The sequence below is a fragment of the Kogia breviceps genome, chromosome 13 (genome assembly GCF_026419965.1).
Source record: "Kogia breviceps isolate mKogBre1 chromosome 13, mKogBre1 haplotype 1, whole genome shotgun sequence".
In the NCBI taxonomy this organism is placed as follows: domain Eukaryota; kingdom Metazoa; phylum Chordata; class Mammalia; order Artiodactyla; family Physeteridae; genus Kogia; species Kogia breviceps.
The window spans coordinates 41959501-41982936 of NC_081322.1; the positions used below are offsets into that span (position 1 = coordinate 41959501).

At 41.6% G+C, this 23436-nt stretch overlaps 1 protein-coding gene across 1 annotated transcript in view; it reads right to left on the minus strand.

The window, feature by feature from the left end:
• Positions 1-23436, minus strand: part of METTL24 (methyltransferase like 24) — a 107046-nt gene that overhangs the window by 74692 nt on the left and 8918 nt on the right. The gene's annotated exons all lie outside the window — the stretch shown is intronic.

The window sequence follows — 23436 nt, forward strand, 5'->3', positions numbered from 1 at the left end:
GAACATCTAGCGTCAGGAGAGACTCTGGGGTCTGGGCACAGGGGTTCCTGCAGAGTGGTTAAGATGGGCCCCTAAACCCCATTTTAAGGTGAGGAAAGGGGCAAGGGAGGGTTCTGGGGACAAAATAAAGGGACTGTTCATGTACACACATTGTTCTCCAGTCAGGTACCGCAATGGTCTGAACATCTGTCTCCCACCCCAAATTCCTGTGTTGAAATCCTCATGCCCAGTGTGATGATGTTAGGGGGCAGGGCTTTTGGGAGGTGCTCATGTCATGAGGGTGGAGCCTTCATGAATGGAATTAGTGCTCTTTTAAAAGAGACCCCTCATAGCTCCCTAGGCCCTAACACCATGTGAGGACACAGAGAGAAGTCAGCCATCTGCAGCCCAAAAGAGGGCCCTCACCAGAACCCAACCACGCTGGCACACCAATCTTGAACATCCAGCCTCCAGAACTGTGAGCAATAAATTTCTCTTGTTTGTAAGCCAGCCAGTCTGTGGTATTTTGTTATGGCAGCCAGAACAGCCTAAGACAGGTATTAGGGCAAGAACTGTCTGTCACCCACAAAGAAACATCGCAACAGGCTAGCCCTGAGGCACTTTAGTACATTTATGGGTTTTCTGCCCCTAAATGGGGTGGCCGAGGTGACTTGGGGTTAAACGGAAAGCAAGGAAGAGCGGGGGTCAAGCAGGTTAGTCAGTGTGAAGCCAAGTATGTGGGCTTGGGGAAGAAGGGTACACGCTGGCATGAGGGTCAGAGATAAATGCAGACACTTTGTAAGTGGTAAAGCGTTATTCCCGGTTAGGCATTATGAGACTCATATCACTGCACCATGTCCCGAGAACCCACAGCCTTAGTGGCTAGTCAGGTCTGCACTGCCTTATGGTGGCTGAGACCCCTGCAGTGCTCTGGACTGAAAGAACCCTCACTGATTTCCCACAGGCTGTCTTTTCCTCAGGAATCCTTAAGGCAGGGACAGTTTCATGGGCATGCAACCTGCACAGTCTTAGAAGGGCTTGTGTTTGGCTCAGTGCTGACACTCTTAATAATTTTTTAACAAGAGCCTCCACATTCTTATTCTGTGCTAAGCCCTGCAAATTATGTAGTCAGCCTGCCCTGAGGGGCACCTTTTTTTGGGAAACAGGCTTTTTGTATAGCTGTTCCTGTTCTGTGAAGGTTGAGTAGGCAAGAGACTCCAGTCAGAGACAGCCTGAGAACATTAAGTAATATATCGTCCCAGTTAATGGCTCCCACCCCCTATTTCTTTTTTCCTTCTCTAAATTAGCTGTTGATTACCATTCAAACAATACTTATTGAGCATCGGCCACTCTGTGCCAGGCACTGGTCGGCACACATGGGAACAAAACCCGGAGGCTCCTGGGAGGTGCTCACAGTCTGGTGGCGGAGACAGATACATACAAGATAAGTTTGACGGGGAAATGCTGAAACGCTACGGAAAGTCATTCTTTCTGGGAAATTATTTAATTATGAAATCATAAATTATAGACACACTTTAGTACAAACGCCTCTTAGTTTTGCTTGGTCACACTCCTTTTGCGTCTAACGACAAAGGGTGTCTTTCCAGGTTGCCGCGGCTGTCAGCACAGCAACACAATGCTGCATGCAAGCTTGTGCAGCCCTGGGGTTTAAAACTCCCCACATCATTGTCGTGGGACCCTGACAAGTACCCTGGCACCTGGCCCAGGAGCCTCTTGATGAAAATGATAAAGTTCCCACATTATGGTTTTCCTCTAAATCAGGGATCTGTAAACTTTTTCTCTAAGAGGTCAAACAGCAAATATTTTAGGCTTTTCAGGCCATACAGTTTCTGTTGCAATTCCTCACCGCCTGTTGTAGCTCAAAAGCAGCCAAAGACAGTAAGTAAACAAATGGTCAGGACTGTGTTCCAATAAAACTCCATTTACAAAAACAGCCGGCAGGCTGGACTGGGCCTGCAAGGCTGTAGTTTGCTGACCCCTGCTCTATTTGATTCTAATTTGGTTGTAGACCAGCCTAGAGGAGAGTGTTTACTTGAAATAGTGCAAGAGACACAGATTATGATATCTAGGTTACAAACAACTTTGTCATCTGGGTGACTGAGGAAATATCGGCCAGGTCCCAGCAGGATACAGTGGGGAGAATTTAATAGAGAGACTATTTATAATACAAAGGTGTAGGCAGAGTTTAGGAACCAATAAGGAGTAATGCAATACCTGTGGCTGGTAGCACCAGGGAGCACTTACAAACCCTGAGCCTGAAGGAGCAAGGAGGGGGAGGGATTTGTGGAACTCAGAGAGGGAAACTGCACGGAGAAGGTGTTTCATAGAAGAACACAGCCAATCCCATCACATCCAGCCCTATTACATACCCACCCTAACGGTCAAATCGAAGGAGAAGCTAGAGAAAGGGAGGCCGTGGTTGGTCCATAGGTCAGCCTACTGGGGTGTAGAGCAGGAGAGGCAAGTGGAAGGTCTCCTGCACAGCATCTTTGGAAAGAGGCACTGAGACTTGACCAGGGAGTCATTCATTCATTCAGTGGCCATGTATGCCTTGTGCCAGGCTCTGGGTTACAATTTAATATAGGACAGAGCTGTGTACACCAATAAATGCAATGAAGTTCTGCAAGAGCTTTGACTGAAATCTGTGTAGGGCACAATGGGGTCATGGAGAGATGAAGGACCCAAGTACCACTCCAAAATAAATGCCAGAAAATACAAATGTAGATTATAGGAAGCAGTCTACAATTGTGAGAAGCCCAAAACTCTCATTAAAGAGACACCTTAAAAACAGTAGAAGCACTTAACCTGGGCTAACACACGAAAGTAATGTCACAGATCAATAACAGTGAATCCATACGGTGACTCAACATGACTAAACTATATAATTATCTTAAGAATCCACAATCAGTATCCATCTTGCTATCTGATACTTCTCGGTTTCACTGAGTGTTGACCACGACAAAGCTAAACGCGACAGTTGGAACGGTGAATAACGTTAAGTTGAGGGGCCTCGGGTGGGGATATAATAGAAATATACAGCAGACAGATGCCCTCAGGAGTGCTCTGGCTTAATGCTTTGGTTGAGCTGTTTAAAAAACATTTCACATAAAGTAATGTTCTCATCGGCATCAGTCTGACAGCAGTTTGTGATTATTTCCCCAAGGAAACCACTAGCTTTTATCATCTCTTTCAACTATCACTTGTCTTAATTCTCTAGTGCACACATCAATATTTGTCCTTCAAAGATCCCACAAGCAGAATTCTCTGAGCACCTTAAAATACCCATGGTTGGTGTTTACTAGTACAAGGCAAAAAAACCCCATCTTTTTCTTTTATAAAGTTTTTATCATTATGATTTTACCCTCAAACAGTTCCCTAAATGCCAGGCTCCATCCACTATTAGCCATGTGCTCCAAATATCAAATGGCCAGGACAAGGCTAGCCCCCTCACTTCCAGGAGGTGGGAAAGTAGACTCCCAGTCCCTTTTGTCACCCCCCCACTTCCTCTTCAGATGGGTAAAGGAGCAGCTTAAGCAGAAGGTGGTGGAGGTACAGTCACTGGGGTCATTGGGGGCTGGTCTGTCTGTCCCCAGCAGGCTTGAGCTGAAACGTCAAATGGAGCATACACAATGCGTTGCCACAGAGAAGGGCCAGGATCCTGAGCCCCTGCAGGGCCGGTGGGCGGGGTGGGGGGGGTGTTGTCCAGTTCCTTTGCAATCTGTGGTCCGGCCCCCTACCTAAACCACCAGGCCAGTCGTTCAAAGGAGCCCCTCCTGCAGCAAAGACAGCCATCCCAGGAAAGGCAGTGTCCCAGGTTTCTGAGGAAAGGCAGCAGCCCCCACCCGCTTTCGTCTGTGAAGGATTCATCCGGCACTTCCTCCAGGAAACATGCGTTGCAAAGTGAACTGGTTTCTTCTAACGAGGGGAAATGTTTTGATTATACAGAAAAAAATTCCAAAAATTAACACTAAGCAAAGGATTCTATACACAACTAACTCATGTTGTTTGGGGGCTATTTTGCAGACATTTGAGCATCTCCTCCCAAAGGGTAAAAAGAGATCGCTGAGTCAGCCCAAGTTGGTGCCCAGAGATGATGGATCTGGCTCTAAAGACAGCAGTAAGCACAGCCGTGAGGCTTCCACATATTTTTATAATTTATGACTTCAGCATCAAATTTGTTTCTTGAAAAAAGAAAATGATTCTTTCAAGCCAAAGAAACTGAATTCCAAGATTTTACTAATAAAATATAATGCAAAAAATAAAGCAATCTTTTAAAATACTCTTTTGCCTACCAGCCTACACGTATGGATATAATAGAAATATATTAACGCAAGACCATAAGCCCCAAGCAAAACTGGTTGCATTAAAATATATATGTACATATATATACACACACATATAAAAGCAGAGCCACCCATGACCTGAAAAGAGAATCATCGATTCTGCCTTGTGCAAGCTTTCTTTGCCTTGAAATATGGAACAACAGCTTCCTTCTTCAGAGGCCGTTTTCCCCACACTCATGAATGACCTCATGCAGGCCACATGTCCAATTAGCAACAGTTCCACCATCAGTTGTATAAGCAAGTTTTGTACATGCATGTTTTTTACTTTCTTTTAAAATAAGAACCAAAGAAGGAGTCTTATGGTCCCACTCCTCTGTGTTTCAATGCTACAGTTTTTGGGGGATGAAATTGTATGAAAAGTGATTTAAATAATCAGTTTCTTTATTGTGATGGATAATTGGTAGAGTGTCTAGGATATTTTTACAATGTTTCAATACTCTCAAATGCGCATTCCCACAGCTAGTGAGCTCTTGAAAGGTTTTAGAACCAGCAATTTTCTGCTGGGAGAGACTGCTAGCAATTCATTTTCTGTGCTGTGGTTGTTGTGCCTGTGGAAAAGAACAAGGTTGTGAGTCCTTGACTCAAACTAAACAATACACTGAGCCTGTGTGATGAGTTGATTTTGGGAAGCCTAAGTTTTCTAGAAAAAAAGAAAACAAACTCAAAACAAGCAAAATCTATTTATTTGGCAATTCTGTGCTAATTAAGAGCATCTGTCAGTGGGCAGGAAACAATGATTGAAGGAAATTGCTCCTTTTTAGAAGGAGAAGGGGGGCTGTGAGAGTTGTTGGGGGAAGCAGAGGCACAAAATGGTATCTGGGCAGAGCATGAATCCAGGTAAGCACCAGCCACTGTCTTTCTGGAATGCCCTGAGATAACCATGGTTTCTAGGACTTCGCTCGAATGGGATTAGGGGCTCCCAGAGTCTCTGGGTGGCAGCTCACGTGTCTCTCCCCACCAGTCTCATGTAACAGGTCTTTCTCTCAGAATCAGCCCTGCTTTGGAAAGAGCAGGGGTCAGTTACACACTTTATGGTAACATTTAAAATTCAGGTACCCCATGCAAAAATTTCATTTAAAAAAAATGTCTGTTTCAGTTCTGGGTAACATGGATAAGCACTCCCGCACCCTGTGTCTGGCACTGAATACGGCAATAAAACCTGGACAGAATGCAGAGGGCAGCTATTTGAGGAATCTGAAAAGTAAATACCGGCAGGCAGATTGAAGGCCAGAACTCAAAGTACCAGGAACCAGCAGTGAGGTCACCACTGTTTTTCTCCTGGTATCCCTCTCAAGCCCCGACTCAGGCAGCCGCACACTGGATGTGGACATCATTGCAGACCGAGAGCTCCAGGAGAAGCCCTCTAGTTCAGGCTCAAGGAGGGAAGAGGTCTCCTAATGCTCAGAGAAAGCGGGGGGCTTCCTCATTTCCCCCTCTCCTTGCATTTCTTTTCCTTCATTCTAGCATCCCAACTCCCAGGCAATCCCGCTGCAGTGATGGAAGCCACAGTGGAGTCCACAAGCACCTAAAACTCTGAGGACAGGGAAGTTTCTTCTCTGATCTGAGGTTGCGGCCCCAAACCCTGCTGAGTATTTTCTCTCTTCTCTGGCAGCTTGGCCTTGGACTTGGACATAGTCATGGGAAGGGTGCCATAAAACACAAGCAGAGAAAGAGTAACTGAAGTCTAGCTTTTCTAGCCAGAGGTTCAGAAATGCAGGGAGCTAGATAATAGTCAACCCTCGGTATCTGTGGATGTGGAACACTGGGGATACTGAGGGCCGAATGTAGTACACCATTGTATAAGAGACTTGAGCATCCACAGATTTTGGTATCAGTGCGTGTGCTAGAAACAACCTCCTCCTTACCCCAGATACCTAGGTACTTGCATCTGCAGGTGCATCTGAACCATTAGCATATCAAAAACTTTGAGAACCAAGCTAACAGACAGACTTCCACCAGGTGCCAGACTGGCCACTGGTGTCATGCATGTGGGACAGATCTGAAGAACACTGCAAAGATTTTGAAAACAGAACTGATACTGAAACCACAATCCATAGAAGACTGGCTGGAACTTGACACCTGAACCCAACCAGGTCAAGTGCCTGTAAAAACAAATATATGGACATTATCTATAGTATTTAAACATGACTCAGAGTCTCACGATATTACATACAAAATACCCAGGATATAACCCAAAACTACTCAGCATATGAAGAATCAGGAAAATCCCATTTGGTGTGGGGAAAAGACAATCAACAAATGCCAATGACATGACACAAATACTGGAATTATTTGACAAAAACTTACAAGTAACTATTACAGAAATACTCCAAGAAGTAATAGTGTACACTCTTGAAACCAACAGAAACATAGAAAGTCTCAGCAAAGAAATAGGATATATAAAGAGCCAAATGGGGGTTCCCTGGTGGTGCAGCAGTTGAGAGTCTGCCTGCCTGCCGATGCAGGGGACACGGGTTCGTGCCCCGGTCTGGGAGGATCCCACATGCCGCGGAGCGGCTGGGCCCGTGAGCCATGGGCGCTGACCCTGTGCGTCCGGAGCCTGCGCTCCGCAATGGGAGAGGCCTCAACAGTGAGAGGCCCACGTACCGCAAAAAAAAAAAAAAAAAAAAAAAAGCCAAATGGACATGTCAGACCTGAAAAATACAATAAACAAAATAAAAATCTCAGTAGATGGACTCAATAGCAAAATGAATATAACACAAAAAAGAGTCAGTGAACTTGAAGATAGATCAATAGAGAGTATCCAATCTGAACAATAGAGAGAAAAAATTATTTGAAAAAGAAATGAGGACTTCCCTGGTGGCACAGTGGTTAAGAATCCTCCTGCCAATGCAGAGGACACGGGTTTGAGCCCTGGTCCGGGAAGATCCCCACATGCCGCGGAGCAACTAAGCCTGTGTGCCACAACTACTGAGCCTGCACTCTACAGTCCGCACACCACAACTCCTGAAGCCCATGCACCTAGAGCCCATGCTCCACAACAAGAGAAGACACCACAATGAGAAGCCCACGCACCGCAAGGAAGAGTAGCCCCTGCTCACCGCAGCTAGAGAAAGCCCGCGCGCAGCAATGAAGACCCAACGCAGCCAAAAACAAAATAAATAAATAAATTTATCTTTTTAAAAAAATTTAAAGAGCCTCAGGGACCTGTGGACAATATCAAGAGGTCTAACACTCAGTTACTGGAATCCAAGAGGAGGAAGAGAAAGAATGCAGTGCAGAAAAAAATATTTAAAGGTATAATGGCTAAAAGATTCTCAAATTTGACATTAGATATAAACCTAAAGATTCAAGAAGCTCAGCAAACCCCTAACAGAAAGACACAAAGGAATCTATGCCCATACACATCTTAATCAAACTGCTGAAAACTAAAGACACCGACATCAACAAAAAAGCTCAGTCTCTTTACTCTTGTGATAGACTTAACAGTGGGCCAGGGTCCAAATGGCTAGACGGGAAAGGCAGAGCCAGCCCAGCTCAAAAGGGCTTCTTACCCTGAGGTCCCCTCCCTGTCAAGGCCCATTCCCACCTCCCCAAGTCCATCTGCTAAATGTCTTTGGCAGCAGACAGCACACATACTGAAACCCAAATCCAGAGCACATTCTGAATCCTTTCCCCATCAATCTGCCGCCTCTGCAACATTACACAGAGTGTAGGCTGGGAGGCAAGGGAACCAGAAATCAAATCAACTCTGACAAGAAAAAATGCACTATCATTCAAGCAGATAACTTTTAGGAAGAAATTTTTTAAATAAAATAAAAAATGAAAGGACAAGGAGGAATAAATGCTCAGCTCTAGATTTATTCTCTAAGTTATCCTGGTAAGTTGGAAAGAAATGCCAAACTAATTTGAGTTGGGTTTTGTTCTTAAACTGACGTCTTTAAATTCACTGTGTTTTCTCTGAGTGGCAAAACAGTTCAAGTCTGGGTGAGATTGAAACACACAAAGGGATGGTGAAGAGAATAAAATATATAATGTATTTTAGGTTTTTATCATTGACAACAGAAACAGAAGCCAAATTCCTGGAGTAGATCCAGTGAAATGAAGAGGTTTTCATTCATTTTCATGATATAGAAACTAGAACATCTGCATACACAGTAGGCACCCAAATGTCAAATCATGGATCTCACTAGGGTTACACACCAACCATGAAAGGAAGGGAGGAGTTTCATTTGTCTTCTGAAAGTAAGATTATATAAGACTGTTTGCCTAAGAAAGCAAAAAGGAATGTAGAAACTGCATTTATCACATTTTTAAGGATTCTCTCTCTCTCTCTCTCTGGCACACACACACACCCCTCCACACATATGCACACTATATTCAAAACATATAAGTTACCCAGACTTGGGACTCAGAATCTTAGAAGCTTAATATCATCTGAATCAACATCAGTCTGTTATGAGGTCATGGATTTACTTAAGTTTGAAAACTCCAGCCAGTTAATATTCCCCAAGTTATTTACCAGTTCCCAAAACATTACCCTCTCAAAATGGAAGGTCTGCAGGACCCCCATAAACCCATTTCAAGGATTCTTTTTTTTAAACATCTTTATTGGAGTATAATTGCTTTACAATGGTGTGTTATTTCAAGGATTCTTGAATCCTGAGTAGCTGCCAAAGCCAAAGGAGACATGGAGTTAGCAGAGGGCAGGGAAAACAGGAAAACCACCAGGAGGGAGGGAGAGAAATAGAGAAGGGAAACAAGAAAATGGGAGGCACGAGAGGAAGAAGGGCTGCTCCCCCAACACCTGCTCAGCAGTCTCCATCCTCCCCACAAGTTCACCTGGGACCCCGGGTTGTCAGCAAGTGGTACCCAGGACTCTTTGCTGGCTCTCATGAGCCACAGGAGTCCTCAAACCTCATGCCAAACCACAAGTCCCCCCATGGGTTCCCTCAGTGGGATCCTGAGGCTGCCAGTCACGTCCATGCAGATGCCACCTTAGCCTCTCAGCCTCCGAACCTCTAAAGAGGCTCTGTGGCACAATGTTGAGCAGAAAAGCCTGTCAGTGGTAAGGCTCAGTGCTGCTGAGCAGTTTCATAGGGAAAGTGTTTCAGTTCTACAGTCTAAACAAGACATGGTTTTTATTACCAGAATTAAAATGCGTCACCCAGCATCACCAAGTGCAAGGAGATGGGGATCACGGCGAAAAGAATGCATCCCAGAGGCCACATCTGAGATGCAGAGCTGCGGCATCCAATAGCCACCCCGCAGGCTGACGGGGGGAAACAGCGGCTGCATGGGGCACAATGCATACATGGGATACAAAGCCATCCCTGGAAATCAACCAGAGACACTGGATGATGCTTGGGTAGCCTCCTTTGAAAAAGGATGTAGCAAGCAAGACAAGGTGCTCTGCCCTGAGTAGGACAGCCAAGGGTGGGTGGGAGAGAAAGAGAAAAATGGGGTTCAGGAACCCAGAAAAACCACACACCACGGTTCAAGGGTATCATCAGTTTCCTGATGAGGATGTCATATCCCACTGACTATAAGCCATCAGTTGCACACAAGTATTTATGTATGTATATTTGTACGTGTGTAAGTATGCATATATGTGTTTCTCAGTTTTAAGTGTATGTTCATTCATTATTAACTAACTTGTCATCTTTATATTATCCATGTTTTATATTGTCCATATTGCTACTCTCTGGCCCTTTTGATTATGATATAGTATCTGGTAGCCTGAGTGAATGCTACTGACCATTAGAGATAAGTGTCTGGTTCTGGGACATTCCTCACATGATTCTATGTTTATAGAACATTTTTCTGTCTGAGTGCACTGTAAGTTATAGTGTCTGACAAGTAGAAGCAGCCCAATAAATGTTTCTTTTTCATCTGTGGGAGGCTGCCAGCAGTGTAAAACAAGGCAGAGAGAGAGCTGGCTGGACAACTCTGGAACCAAAAGCACTTTAAGCTTCAAACCTAAATGGAAGCTTATCACTAAGTGGCCCTTTTCAGGAACATGAAGAATTGCCGAAGGAAGCAGACCTTTTGGGACGTCAATTATTACCTGGTTTGTAACTCTCTGAACTGAGAGTTCTTTGGTGAAAGAGAAAGGGACTCTCAAAGGTTAGAAGTGAAGCTGCCAAAGTGTCACCTGACCTTGGCCCAGTCCCCCTTCCCCATTTCAAACTGGAAATAACAAGAGTAAAGGGGACAGATTGTGAAAATAAATACAGCAGATCTAAATTGATGAAAAATGTTGACCATATTTCTTAATTGTATGAGAAAGGAGCACTAACACTCCTTGCATTAAAGAAAAACAAGCAAACTTCCATCCACAGGAAGAGCTTTAAAAATAAACAAGTTGGGCTTCCCTGGTGGCGCAGTGGTTGAGAATCCGCCTGTCAATGCAGAGAACACGGGTTCGATCCCTGGTCTGGGAAGGTCCCACATGCCGCGGAGCAACTAAGCCCGTGCGCCACAACTACTGAGCCTGTGCGTCTGGAGCTTGTACTCCGCAACAAGAGAGGCCGCGACAGTGAGAGGCCCGCGCACTGCGATGTGAAAAGTGGCCCCCACTCACTGCAACTAGAGAAAGCCCTCACACAGAAACGAAGACCCAACACAGCCAAAACTAAATAAATAAATAAAATTTTAAAAAATATAAATAAAATAAACAAGTTATAGAATTCAGAAGACAGAAACTATTTCTAGCCTTAAATTTTATTTGTTTCATACTAATAGAGAATCACTGTATTCAAAAAGACCTTAAGAGTGACCTAGACCAACTCCTTTATATTATAATTGAAGAAAATGAAGCTTAGAGAGGTGAAGTGACATACAAGTCACATAGGTAGGAGGAGAAGGGCTGTGACTTGGACCCATACCTCTAGGCTGCTAGTCCCATCGTTGCTCTGCTACACCATGCTGCCTTCATCCCAGGTCCAAGAGTTTTATCTTCCCCATATCTAGTTTTACTGTTAAGATAGACATTTTACACCTGATAGCAACTTAGAAAGGATTCCCAGGTGAAAACCACAATGGCTGTCTTGCACTTACACACTCATTGATGCAAGGGGTAACAAACTTATGAAATTCTTCATCCATAAGATGTGGAATATACTAAAAAATTCAGCAGTGGCTCTGAAAATGTCGTAAACGATGAATCCTCAGTGAGTTAAAAAGGAGGATTAGAAAAGATTCAGGCCTTTCTGATGAATGGAAATGGTATATATAAGTTGAGGCAAGGGCATCTTGAGTCCCTGAACAACAGCAAGAAGGTGAGATCTTGCCTCTCACCTCCCTCACCAACCTACACTGGGAAATATAGCATGAGTGATAAATATTTCTTCTTTTAACCTACTGAAATTTTGATGATGTTTGTTACTGCAGCATAACCTAGACTATTCTGACTGATACAGGTCCCTAAAAGGCACTGGGTAAAAGATGGTTATCATTATTATAAATGCATCCCCACAGAACCTTCCCAATGCCATGCCATCAAGGACTGAATGGTAATCTAGAATGGATGATTGGTCTTATGGAGATTCTTCCATAAGGAAAGAAAAGAAGTGTAACCAATGACAATTCATTGCCAAGATAAGACTCAGGGAAGTTAGGTATTGCTCAGATAAAAATCATAAGGACACTGATTACAAAACAGATCCTGCTCTCTAGTCTGTTTCCTAAAAGCATCTTGCCCCTAACATGCCAGGCCAGGCCTTTTCCCTCCTATCCAGAATTCTCTCCCTTATTCCCTAGTCAGTTCAAATTCCGCTTATTCTTCTGGATCCAGTTTTAGTCCCACATACATCCCCCAAATTTCCTAATCACTCAAGCCTCTACTATACACAAAATAAACTATGCAAAGCAGGACCTTCAGCAACTATTGCTTGTACTTCTCATTTTATACTTAATCAGATGTTTGTTATAATTTGTTTCAAGTGTGTCAATCTTGTTTCTCAAACCAGACTACAAGCCTTGTGAGGACACCATGTGTTTTATTTCTTTTGCATTCCCCCAGAAATATGATTCCAAGGGACATTTTTACATTGATTTAAATGCCAGGGAGGAAAGAACATGATAGCATTCTTAGGATTAAGGACAATTTTTTTAATTACTTTTGAAGAAAGTAGGGAAATTCACTAGCTGGGCTTTATAGTAATATCTTAATCTAGCTAAATATAAATACTATTTATTTAGGTGGAAATAAATTATTATCAACCTTAAATGTCTTTGATTCAAATTAAAATAAAAACAGAGATGACAAGAAGTTTAGCAGGAATTCCGACAGAAACTTTAAGAAAGCATTGTTTAAAAAAAAGAAAGAAAGCATTGTTGAGAATTTAAGACATTTCATTCAAAATTAACATTTGTTTTGGTACATATATACAATGGAATATTACTCAGCCATAAAAAAGAATGAGATAATGCCATTTGCAGCAACATGGATGGACCTAGAGATTATCATACTAAGTGAAGTAAGTCATACAAAGACAAATATATGATATCACTTATATGTGGACTCTAAAAAAAATGATACAAATGAACTTACTTATAAAACAGAAATAGAGTTACAGATGTAGAAAACAAACTTATGGTTAACAGGGGGTAAGGGGGGAGGGATAAATTGGGAGATTGGGATTGATATATACACACTACTATATATAAAATAGATAACTAATAAGGACCTACTCTATAGCACAGGGAATTCTACTCGATACTCAGTAATGGCCTATATGGGAAAAGAATCTAAAAACGAGTGGATATATGTATACATGATTCACATTGTTGTACACCTGGAACTAACACAACATTATAAATCAGCTACAATCCAATAAAAATTTTTAAAAATATTTAGAGATTCTGTAGATTAAGGGGAAGCTCCTGATGTAGTGGGTTAAAGAAGTAATTTTTCATCTCTGGAGACTTCAGTTCAAACCTCACTGAACCCACAAGAGAAAACAGGTTTTGTGGCCTCAGTCCATCCCACAATTTGTCAACATCCAGCAGGAGCAAAATCGTTCCTGAAAGCCATTAATCAAAGAAAGTGGAGTCATCAGAGCTTAGGATTTATGGGATGTGGGGAAGCTAAGAGGCTACAGGTGACACTGTCGGCCTAGTTAGAAATGGGTTCTAGGACACAGGCTCAAAGTTGGATAAAGGTACAGACGATAACATTGCCTATCCTTCCACTTCCCCCTCCTCCACCTCTGGCAACCACCCATCTAAATAGTATCTCTGGAGCTTTACCCATTCTGGACATTTCACATAAATGGAATCATACAATGTAAAACAAAAAAAATTTCTGTTAAATCAAAAAAAAATTTTAGACATTCTGAGGGTAAAAAAAATTAACATTTGTTTTGATAGAAGGGTAAGCTGTGACAAAGTGAAAGAATGGCATGGACATATATACACTACCAAATGTAAAATAGATAGCTAGTGGGAAGCAGCCGCATAGCACAGGGAGATCAGCTTGGTGCTTTGTGACCACCTACGTGGGTGGGATAGAGAGTTTGGGAAGGAGATGTAAGAGGGAGGGGATATAAAAAAAAAATTTTAATTAACATTTGTTTTGATGGTTAAAAGGTTAATTAATATTTATATACTGGTTATAAAATTTGAGTTAAATCTGTACATATTCTATATCTTGAAATCATAGTTAGGTTTTATCCAAATCTACTTGTTAACAAGAACATAGAGCTTTTCTATAAAATTTAAAGGTTTTTTTTCATAATTCTAAAGATTGTTGGCATGTAACCGTGAAACTATAAATATTTGTTATTGTAAATTTTGTTAAATGTAGAAAAATTAAATGCTCAGGTACAGGTGAAAACTGTTTGTCATGGGAGGTTGATCCCACAGAGCCTTGTAGAGACTGACCTTCTGCTCATAACTGCCCTGATCTAGTTCTAATCATTCAATCTGTACAACAATGCTGTGTAGATCCTCTTTTTAAATTTATTTATTTATTTTGGGCTGCGTTGGGTCTTTGTTGCTGAGGGTGAGCTTTCTCTAGTTGTGGCGAGAGAGGGCTACTCTTTGTTGCAGCTCGCAGGTTTCTCGCTGCGGTGGCTTCTCTTCTGACGGAGCAGGGGCTCTAGGCACACGGGCTTCAGTAGTTGCAGCGCAGGCCCAGTAGTTGTGGCTCGTGGGCTCTAGAGCACAAGCTCAGTAGCTGTGGCGCATGGGCTTAGATGCTCTGCAGCATGTGGGATCTTCCTGGACCAGGGATTGAACCTGTGTCCCCTGCATTGGCAAGCAGATTCTTAACCACTGCGCCACCAGGGAAGCCCTGTAGATCCTCTTAAAGGTAAATAAATGCATTCCTCACTGTAGGAATTTATTTTATAAATAAAATAAACTCCAACATACTTTAGAACATAGTGCACAGTTTTTATTTTCTTTGACATACAATATATTACAGCAGAAGCACTCTTAACCTGTCTCTATAAAACCCACTTGTCAGATGAACTGACACTCAGTATTTACTCTACCTGTGTACTCCTGCTGCTACCAGTTTAGTCATATTTTTACCAGGAGTCATTTGATTTGTTCCCAAACCAGTTTATATCAGTTGTACAAGTTACTGAAATTATATAATTTAATTAAAATTTAGGTAAAATGATGAAATCTGTGCACAGAAAGAAAACGCGTTCTCTTTTCTATAAAAACCAAGTCGAGAAAAGCTAGGTGCTATTTTTAAATACTGTTGCGTTAGGCATGGGTGAAGTAACTGTAAAAGAGAATAACAAAATCACTAAAATCTAGAGATGTTCTGCGCTCAGATTGCTTTCTCAGGTGTCAAATTCTTGCTCTACTTTAAAGAAACCAAAACTGAAAATGGTGGGTGATGCAATTCAGATGGGTTTTTGCAAGAAAGACCAGAACTCCAGCAGGGGATCGTACTCACAACAAGAGACTGGCAAAAGAATGCACTTGCATATGTTTTAGTTAAAATAGGCTGTGTGTATACTTTTGGGGATTCTCTATTTTAACCACCTTTTATATAACTAACCAATTACTGTGAATTGGTGACTATGGATATGGGTCCACTTGCTAATTATATAGTTTTAGAGATTCCATAAGTGCATAGTTAGAGAGTGCAACATTACCAATTAGCTTAGATGCTGGAGCATCTAAGCATCTAATGATGGTGCATAGCTGGAGAAATATAAACATAAAGCAGGACTGTAAACAAGGCAGAAGACTGGAAGAGATGACCCATAACATAATAAACATAAGCTTCTCAAGAGGCTATGTATTTTTCTGTCTTAAAAAATTTTTTTAGCATTCAGTATTTTAACAGCATAGAACACGCACTTATTTACAAATGAAAAAACATAAAAATCAATACCAGGGAGGAACCATTGGCTGCTATTCTGAAAACAAAACATGGCTCTTCTTCAAGGTGTAGCCTGAGACCCAGGAGAGCAGAAGAGGCCATCAGTAGGATTGTACCTCTCAGCACCATATCTCAACACCAGGCCCTGCCTGGGCTGGTCCCAACTCTACAGGCTGTTAGCCAGGACTCCGAGTTCCACCTTCTGAGGGAGCTCAGCCCAGCCAGCGGTGAGATGATTCCAGCAGACAAAGCCCATCACACAGGAGCACCCCTCAGTTAGACATGAACACTAGTTATTGAAACATTTATCCCAACTTTAGGAATCAACCGTCCCAATCATAATGGAACCTGTCTTAACCCAGCACTTCATGCCTCCCTCAGGGAGGAGGTCTGGGATAGGGAAAGCTGAGGTACCTGTATTCTGAAAATGCCATGAGTGATTCTGATCCACTCTCAAAAGAAGAATTTTTGTGAGGCCCATGAACCCCCTGAAATCAACTGTAAACAAATGTGCATGCAAACAGATGTTCAGTATTCTGGAACGCTTATCCATAGCTTTCATCTAATTGTTTTCACCAAATTTTCATAACTCAAAAATTGTGAAGACTCATTGTTCTGAACTCGATTCAAGTCTTCACCACACTAGTTGTCTACACAATCCAGAGGAAATCTGAGAAGCAGCTGAAGACAAGCATTCCCTGTACAGAGCCTTCCTGTTATATTTCTCTTTTTTGCTCTAATTTTTTTCCTCCAAACTCCAATCTGTTCCTATTTCTTCACTTCTATTTTTAAATTGAAAATTTTTGGCTTCAAAATAACTATAATCTAAGAACTCCTCTGATAAAAGACACAGAAAATTAAATTTCCAATTTCCCTTACTCCACTTCTCCCACACTTGTATGGTTTTGTTATTGAAACTTTTTTTAAAACCTTAAGAGAACTTTTGCTCTGTTTTTCCTATTGGGTTAATGACTTGACCAAACATATGTGTCTTTATTTTAATTATCAGCATCCTGGATTGCCTATATTTTTAAAATAACAAATTATACATAGAGATAGTACTCATAACAAGAAAGGATACAATGCTGTATGTGTTAAACAGGCTCCGATCTGTGCTGGCGGTTTGCTTTTTATAAATAAGAACATTCTTTTTCCAGGAGGAAGGCCTAGGCACTCAGATTTTCCAAGACAATTCTCTGTATCCAGGGTACCCAAATAAATTCAAGCACTTCAGTTTCAAAACTGATGTAGCTGTCTGCTCCTGATTGAGGTTAATGTCCTCTAAGCGCACATTAGTTAAGTAAGCCATTTTTTACTATTTCTGTACAAAATGAATATTCACTATTCAAAAGAACATTACCTATCATAATAATATAATCAGTTCAAATTTGTTCTTAAGTAATGTAAGGCATGCTTGAAATTCCAACCTGATAAAATAGCTAAAAGTAAGCTTTAAAATACATTATTTGACTTGGAAAATAACTAAGAAGTCTTTGCATCAAACTTAACATCTACAATAGTCAACATATTTTTCTGAGATCCAGACTTCAGCATGGAGGTAGCCATAGTTATATAGTAGAAACAATACTAAATATGACCTCAGCCAACTTGGGTTATAATCTCTATTTACCTTGCACTAATTATTTAAACAGATTCCTTCTTGGTGGAATGGAAATAACAACCATCTCACTCATAAAGCTACTATGAGAGCCACTTGGGATAACATCAGAGCAAGCCTTTGGAAGCTGGGGAGAGTTGTATAAAAGCAAGGTATTGGTATAACTGCTGTTCCCTTTGACACAAATGTCCTCCAAAATGTATAAGATGCTCCCTGCACACAAGTCATTATGAATGAGGTGACTAGGGTCATGTGGGTGAAAATGAAAGTGAGAAAAAGAAAGAGCCAAGGTAACTGAAGTCCTAAGCAGAAGAACTCCCTCATAGAAGAGGTGCAGTGGGCTGACCCGTGCTCGGCCACCTCTTTTGACAACACCCCCCCCCCCGGTGCTGTCAGAGCTCTGCGCAAAAAACTGATGCACTAGGAGGCCAGCAAGCTCACAGTGATGGCAGCTTCAGCTTCCCCCTTATCTGGCAAACAGCTGGCTCCTGGATTCCTAATGTAGGGCTGCATGTGTCTGATTCTGCAATGCGTCTGCCACGCCTGGGGAGCTGATGGGAGAGTGAGCACCATGCAGTTCACCAGTAGCCAAGTGACCACTCCTGAGAGGCCAAGCCAGGTACTTCCTAGAGAAGCAAGCCTGTGGACTCTGCCCTTCTGTTGAGCATACCCACGCCAATGAGTGTGCACCATCAGGCTGGGGTCCCAGGGCTCTCTCACCGTTAATTTACCTTTATCCGGACAGAGCAAAGCATGTGGTTTCACACCTGCCATTCATTCCACGGGCTTCTGAGAATTTTTTTTAACTGAGATATAATTCACACACCCTAAAATTTACCTTTTTTTTTTTTTTTTTTTTTTGCGGTACGCGGGCCTCTCACTGTTGTGGCCTCTCCCGTTACGGAGCGCAGGCTCCGGACGCGCAGGCTCAGCAGCCATGGCTCACGGGCCCAGCCGCTCCGCGGCATGTGGGATCTTCCCGGACCGGGGCACGAACCCGTGTCCCCTGCATCGGCAGGAGGACTCTCAACCACTGCGCCACCAGGGAAGCCCTAAAGTTTACCATTTTTAAGTGAACAATTAAGTGGCTTTTAAATATATACACGGATTAGGCAACCATCACCACTAATTCCATAATATTTTCATCACCTCAAAAAAAAAAAAAATTTCCAGTAGCATCCATTTCACATTCCCCTCTTCCCCCAGCCCCTGGCGAACACTAATCTACTCCTGTCTCTATAGATTTGCCTATTCTGGTTATTTCATTAAAATGGAGTGATGCAACATGTGGCCTTTTGTGAATATTTTCTCTCACTTATCATGTTTTCAAGGTTCATCCACATCATAGCATGTATCAGGACTTCATGCTTTTTATAGGTGAATAATATTCCATCATACAGATATCCCACATTTTGTGAATGCATTCATCATTTAATGGAAATTTGGGTTGCTTCCAACTTATGGCTATTATGAATAGTGCTGCTGTAAACATTCATTTATACTAATTCATACAAGTTCTGTGCAAACATGTTTTCAATTCTCTTGGGTATGTTCCTAGGTGTGACATTTCTGGGTCATTTCTGGGCACTCTTGAACCCTAAAGTTCATGTTAGCACCCTCTATGTAAACTGATTTCCATGGCAGACAGAAGGAAATATAGTTCACCAGGGATCCCAAAAGCCAAAGGAAGTAATGAAGACACGTATGAAGGAAAAAGGAAGTTCTGCATGAAGCAACATATTACTGTTCCCAAAATGTCCCTAGTAATATATTTCCCCAATATCACAAAACAACAGTAGCCACAGCCAGGATGAGGGGACCAGCACTGGACCTAAGCTGACACAATCAACAGGTAATGAGTGCTTTTACTACATATACATCCAAGGCACTGGGCTGAGCACATTACATAGACTGTCTAATAGTAGAGAGGATGTAGGAAACATGATTTTTTAAAACAAACACTGATTGCAACCAATTCTGCTCTCCTACCAGAGTGGTATAATTCATCTCTATGCCGGGCCTGGAAGGAGAGGAGAAAACTAAACTGCCTGAGTAAGAAAATGACATGCATTTGGGATTTGTCTGCTGTAAGTTCAAGAGAATAGGATGGGAAGTGATGGTCTGAAGGCTTGAAAAATGGAAGAAAGGGATTGATGTATAGATAAGAGAAGGCAGGATCAATGGTATAGGAGCCTAAGAAGAAAAGACAGCCAGTAAGAAATTCCCACTGGGCAAGAAATCTTTAATCAATTTTAATTTGAATTTGTTCGGAACTTCATTGACATCTCTATTACCCTGAGACCTTCAGTAATGCCTGCATCATTCTGGGGGATAAAAGAAGTGGGCAGAGCAGAACAGAGAGGAGACAGCAGTGGCCAGAGGTAAAACACTGAGCTAGGAGAGTGATCAGAAAATGTAAGCCCCAGATATTATCAGAACATTGAGGGGAGGAAAGGTACTGGACCTCTCACAGCACATGGCTCAAACCATTTTAAGTATTAAAGAGTGAACCCAGAAGCTGCAAAAAATATGGTCATCTGACTGTCATAATATAATCTCAACAAATCTATATATGTGTTAGAAAAGGTGGGTAACAGGCAGTAGTAAGCAAACACCAGGATTTAAACCATTTTAACATTCACTGCATGGCAGTGGTCTCAAAACAAAGACCTTGGACAACTATGATGACATTCCCAGACCTTGGACAACTATGATGACATTCCCATGAATGGTTACAGAGGACCAAACCATGTTCTCAGCATCCCTGTTGGAAGCCTAGGACCATTCTTCTCATGTTGCGGATGGCAAAACTCTAGCACAAGAGTCTGGTGTACTGGACTGGGGCAAATGTAGGCTGCCCTGAGGCTATTTCCACAGCAGGGGTTGGCAAATGTTTTCTGTAAAGAGTCAGATAGTAAATATTTTAGACATTGAGAGCCAAGAGGCAAAATCAAGGATATTAAGTAGATTCTTACATAATAAGAGAGAAGAGAAATTTCTACATTTTTATTGATAAAATTCAACATCTAATAAGAATTGTGCAGAATGTTTTGTAACATAGATATACTATATGACTTTTGGATAGTAGTTTGCTTCATTGGGGTTCAAAGTAAGTGTTTCCTAACATATCAAGTCAACTGCAAATGTTTATCTATAAAAACCATTCTTTACTCATGGGCCATACAAAAACAGGTGCAGGCTGGATGTGGCTTCAAATCTCTGTAGTATAGTCACTGTTGTCTGAAGCAAAGTCAAGGCTGGGAGCTCTGTTCCAAGAGTCTGGGGTGTAAAGCCCTGACTCAGAAATTAGAGATCTGGAGGGGGCTTTAGAAAAGCTCTTGAAAGATACAAATGTTCCTCAAACACTTTGGTCTAGTACCCCAGTGGATTGAAATAACCGTTTTTTAGTCCTATTTACTAAGCACCTGCTTTGTGCTGATGCTATCATAGTCTCTGAGGATAGAGTGGTGAGCAGAACAGATGAGCCCCCTACCTTCATGGGGGATGAGACTGCAAACAAGAATTAGAGAAGGAAAAAATATCAGAGAGTGGGAATGCCATAGAGAAAATAAGAGAAGGTATTAGAAGACCAACTGGGATAGGGAGCTACTTTGGATAAAGTAGTTTAGTAAGGAGGCTCCTTTTCCTCAACATTCTTATCAATCTTTGTTTTATCAGACATTTTGCACTGTTCCAATATGATTGGGGTGAAATATAATCCCATTGTGTTTTTATTTGCTTCTTCTGCTTATTGGTAGGATTTATCATCTCTCTGCACTCACATTCTCTCTTTCCATATTATTATATTATATTGTTAATTTGATAGTTATATATGTGTTATATATATATCTTCCAGGTTCCCTCTTCTGTTAACTCCTAGTTAATGCCCTGTTTGTTTTACTGTTCAGTTGTTTATCTTTTTTTCTTATTGTTTTGTTGGGTTTTTTTAAACTTTGAAATATTAATCCTTTATTCGCGATATGCATTGCAGATATCCTCTCCCAGCCTGACTTGCCTTTTAACTCTGTGGTGTCTTTTGTTTACAGGAAGATTTTAATTTTCAGCTGGTAAATGATCTATTTGATGTGAGACTTGGTTGTTAGCTGCCCATTTCATTGGGCAAATTGAAAGAGTCATGGATTGTGAGTTTAAACCTTCATCCCATCCCTTTTAGCTATGTCTTGCATTTATTAATGTCTCTAGCCTCAGCTCCCTCATCTGAAAAATAAGGACAATTCGTACCTCGCAGATTTTTTGTGAGAATTAAGTGAAAGAATACTAGCATAGTGGCCCCCTCCCACCCCACTTTTTTTTCCACACACACACACACACACACACACACTGTATTTTATTTTTACAAGAGATAAATAAACTGACACCAAGCATTGTAAATGGATGACCACAACAAAAGCAACAATTGCAATTACCAAATACGAAACACACTCATACTCCCCACCCCACTCTTAAACTGTAAGCATCCTGAAGCCCTTACAGTCTGCAAAATACCACGTGCAGGGTCAGTACTTAGATTTACTTTATTGTGTTGGTTAAATTGAGTTTGTCTTTAAAATGCATACAAAGTACCAAGTAGAATAATATGCACTTAATTATTAGACTAAAATGTGGAAGACAGAACCAGAAAAACAGTTTAGCTATTAGCTCTTTAACCCACAATTACTCCAGTGGCCCCTCCTGAACTAAAGAAGCAGCAGAGTTACAGTAAGTGGCAGCTAATAGGAGATTTGTAAACATTCTTTTGAGTGAATATTGTATTTTGAAAGCTTGGAAACACATTTTATACAGTCAACCCTAACATGCACCAAAATTATTCAACAGAGCAATGTTGTAAAAGATATTTGTAATTGGATTTAAGAGAAAAAAATCACAAACTTATATGAAAAAGTCTTAACAATTTTATAATAAATGAGTTACATAGGCTTCCCCGGTGGCGCAGTGGTTGAGAGTCCGCCTGCTGATGCAGGGGACACGGGTTCATGCCCCGGTCTGGGAAGATCCCACATGCTGCGGAGCGGCTGGGCCCGTGAGCCGTGGCCGCTGCGCCTGCGCGTCCGGAGCCTGTGCTCTGCAGTGGGAGAGGCCACAACAGTGAGAGGCCCGCGTACCGCAAAATAAATAAATAAATAAATGAGTTACATGAGGAATAAGTTTATAATAAAAATGCTAACAAAAATTTAATATTTACTTTAGCTTTTATTTAAGATTAAAAAAATTCCAGCACCTCTGATGGCTCAGCAATATTATATATGTTTTAAATTTCAAGAATTATAAAAGAAGTATTAAAAATTCCAATGAATATTGTGCTTTACACCACACAGACACACGTGCCTGTATCTTTTTGAGATTCAGGGGCTACTGTCACAGCCAGCAATATGAGGCTGAACAGAGACAATCTTCATTTACAGGACTATTTCCACAGGCAAGGTGTTTTCACCTACTCACTCTCCTTTAACCTTCATGAGTTAACTACTACTACATTTTTACAGAGGAGGAAACTAAAGTTCAGACAGGGTATGCCACTTGTCCACATCCAATATGTAGGGGAGCAGAATTTAAACTTCTGACCTCAAGTGTAAAATTACGAGCCCATCTTAGAGGTGAGGATGCATCATAATGAAGTGTTTTCATGACATGTGCAAATACAAGTAAATAAGTCTCCTAGGATCTCACGTGTTACCTGGCTTCTCTATATTCTACCCCAAAAATTGCTGAAAGAAGAGGCCTCTTTCCACATGTGACTGAATCCTTCTCCACTCAATGGGCATGTGTTTTGCTAATTAGGATTTTTAATTGATTTGTTGTGCTACACTCAAAGTAGATGGAAAGTAAACTAAAAATACTGTTGTCATTGTGCGCAATAGCAAACACTATACAACATGAATACTGCCTCTGATTTGTGGCCAGATTCTGAAAACAAGCTTGGAAGTCTTTCAGCTTGCTCTAACTAAAAATGAGTAAGCGATCGCCATGAAGATGCATTTAAACATGGAGTTTGATTCATCTCACCGGAGGCCTTCGGTTCATTTACACTCATGGCTTTATTTATTCAAATAACTTGCCATTTTTCTCAGCAGAACTGCAGACCATCATCCCATCATTGCTCTGCACAAAGAATCTAACATAAACACGTCGAGAATCACTGTACTTAA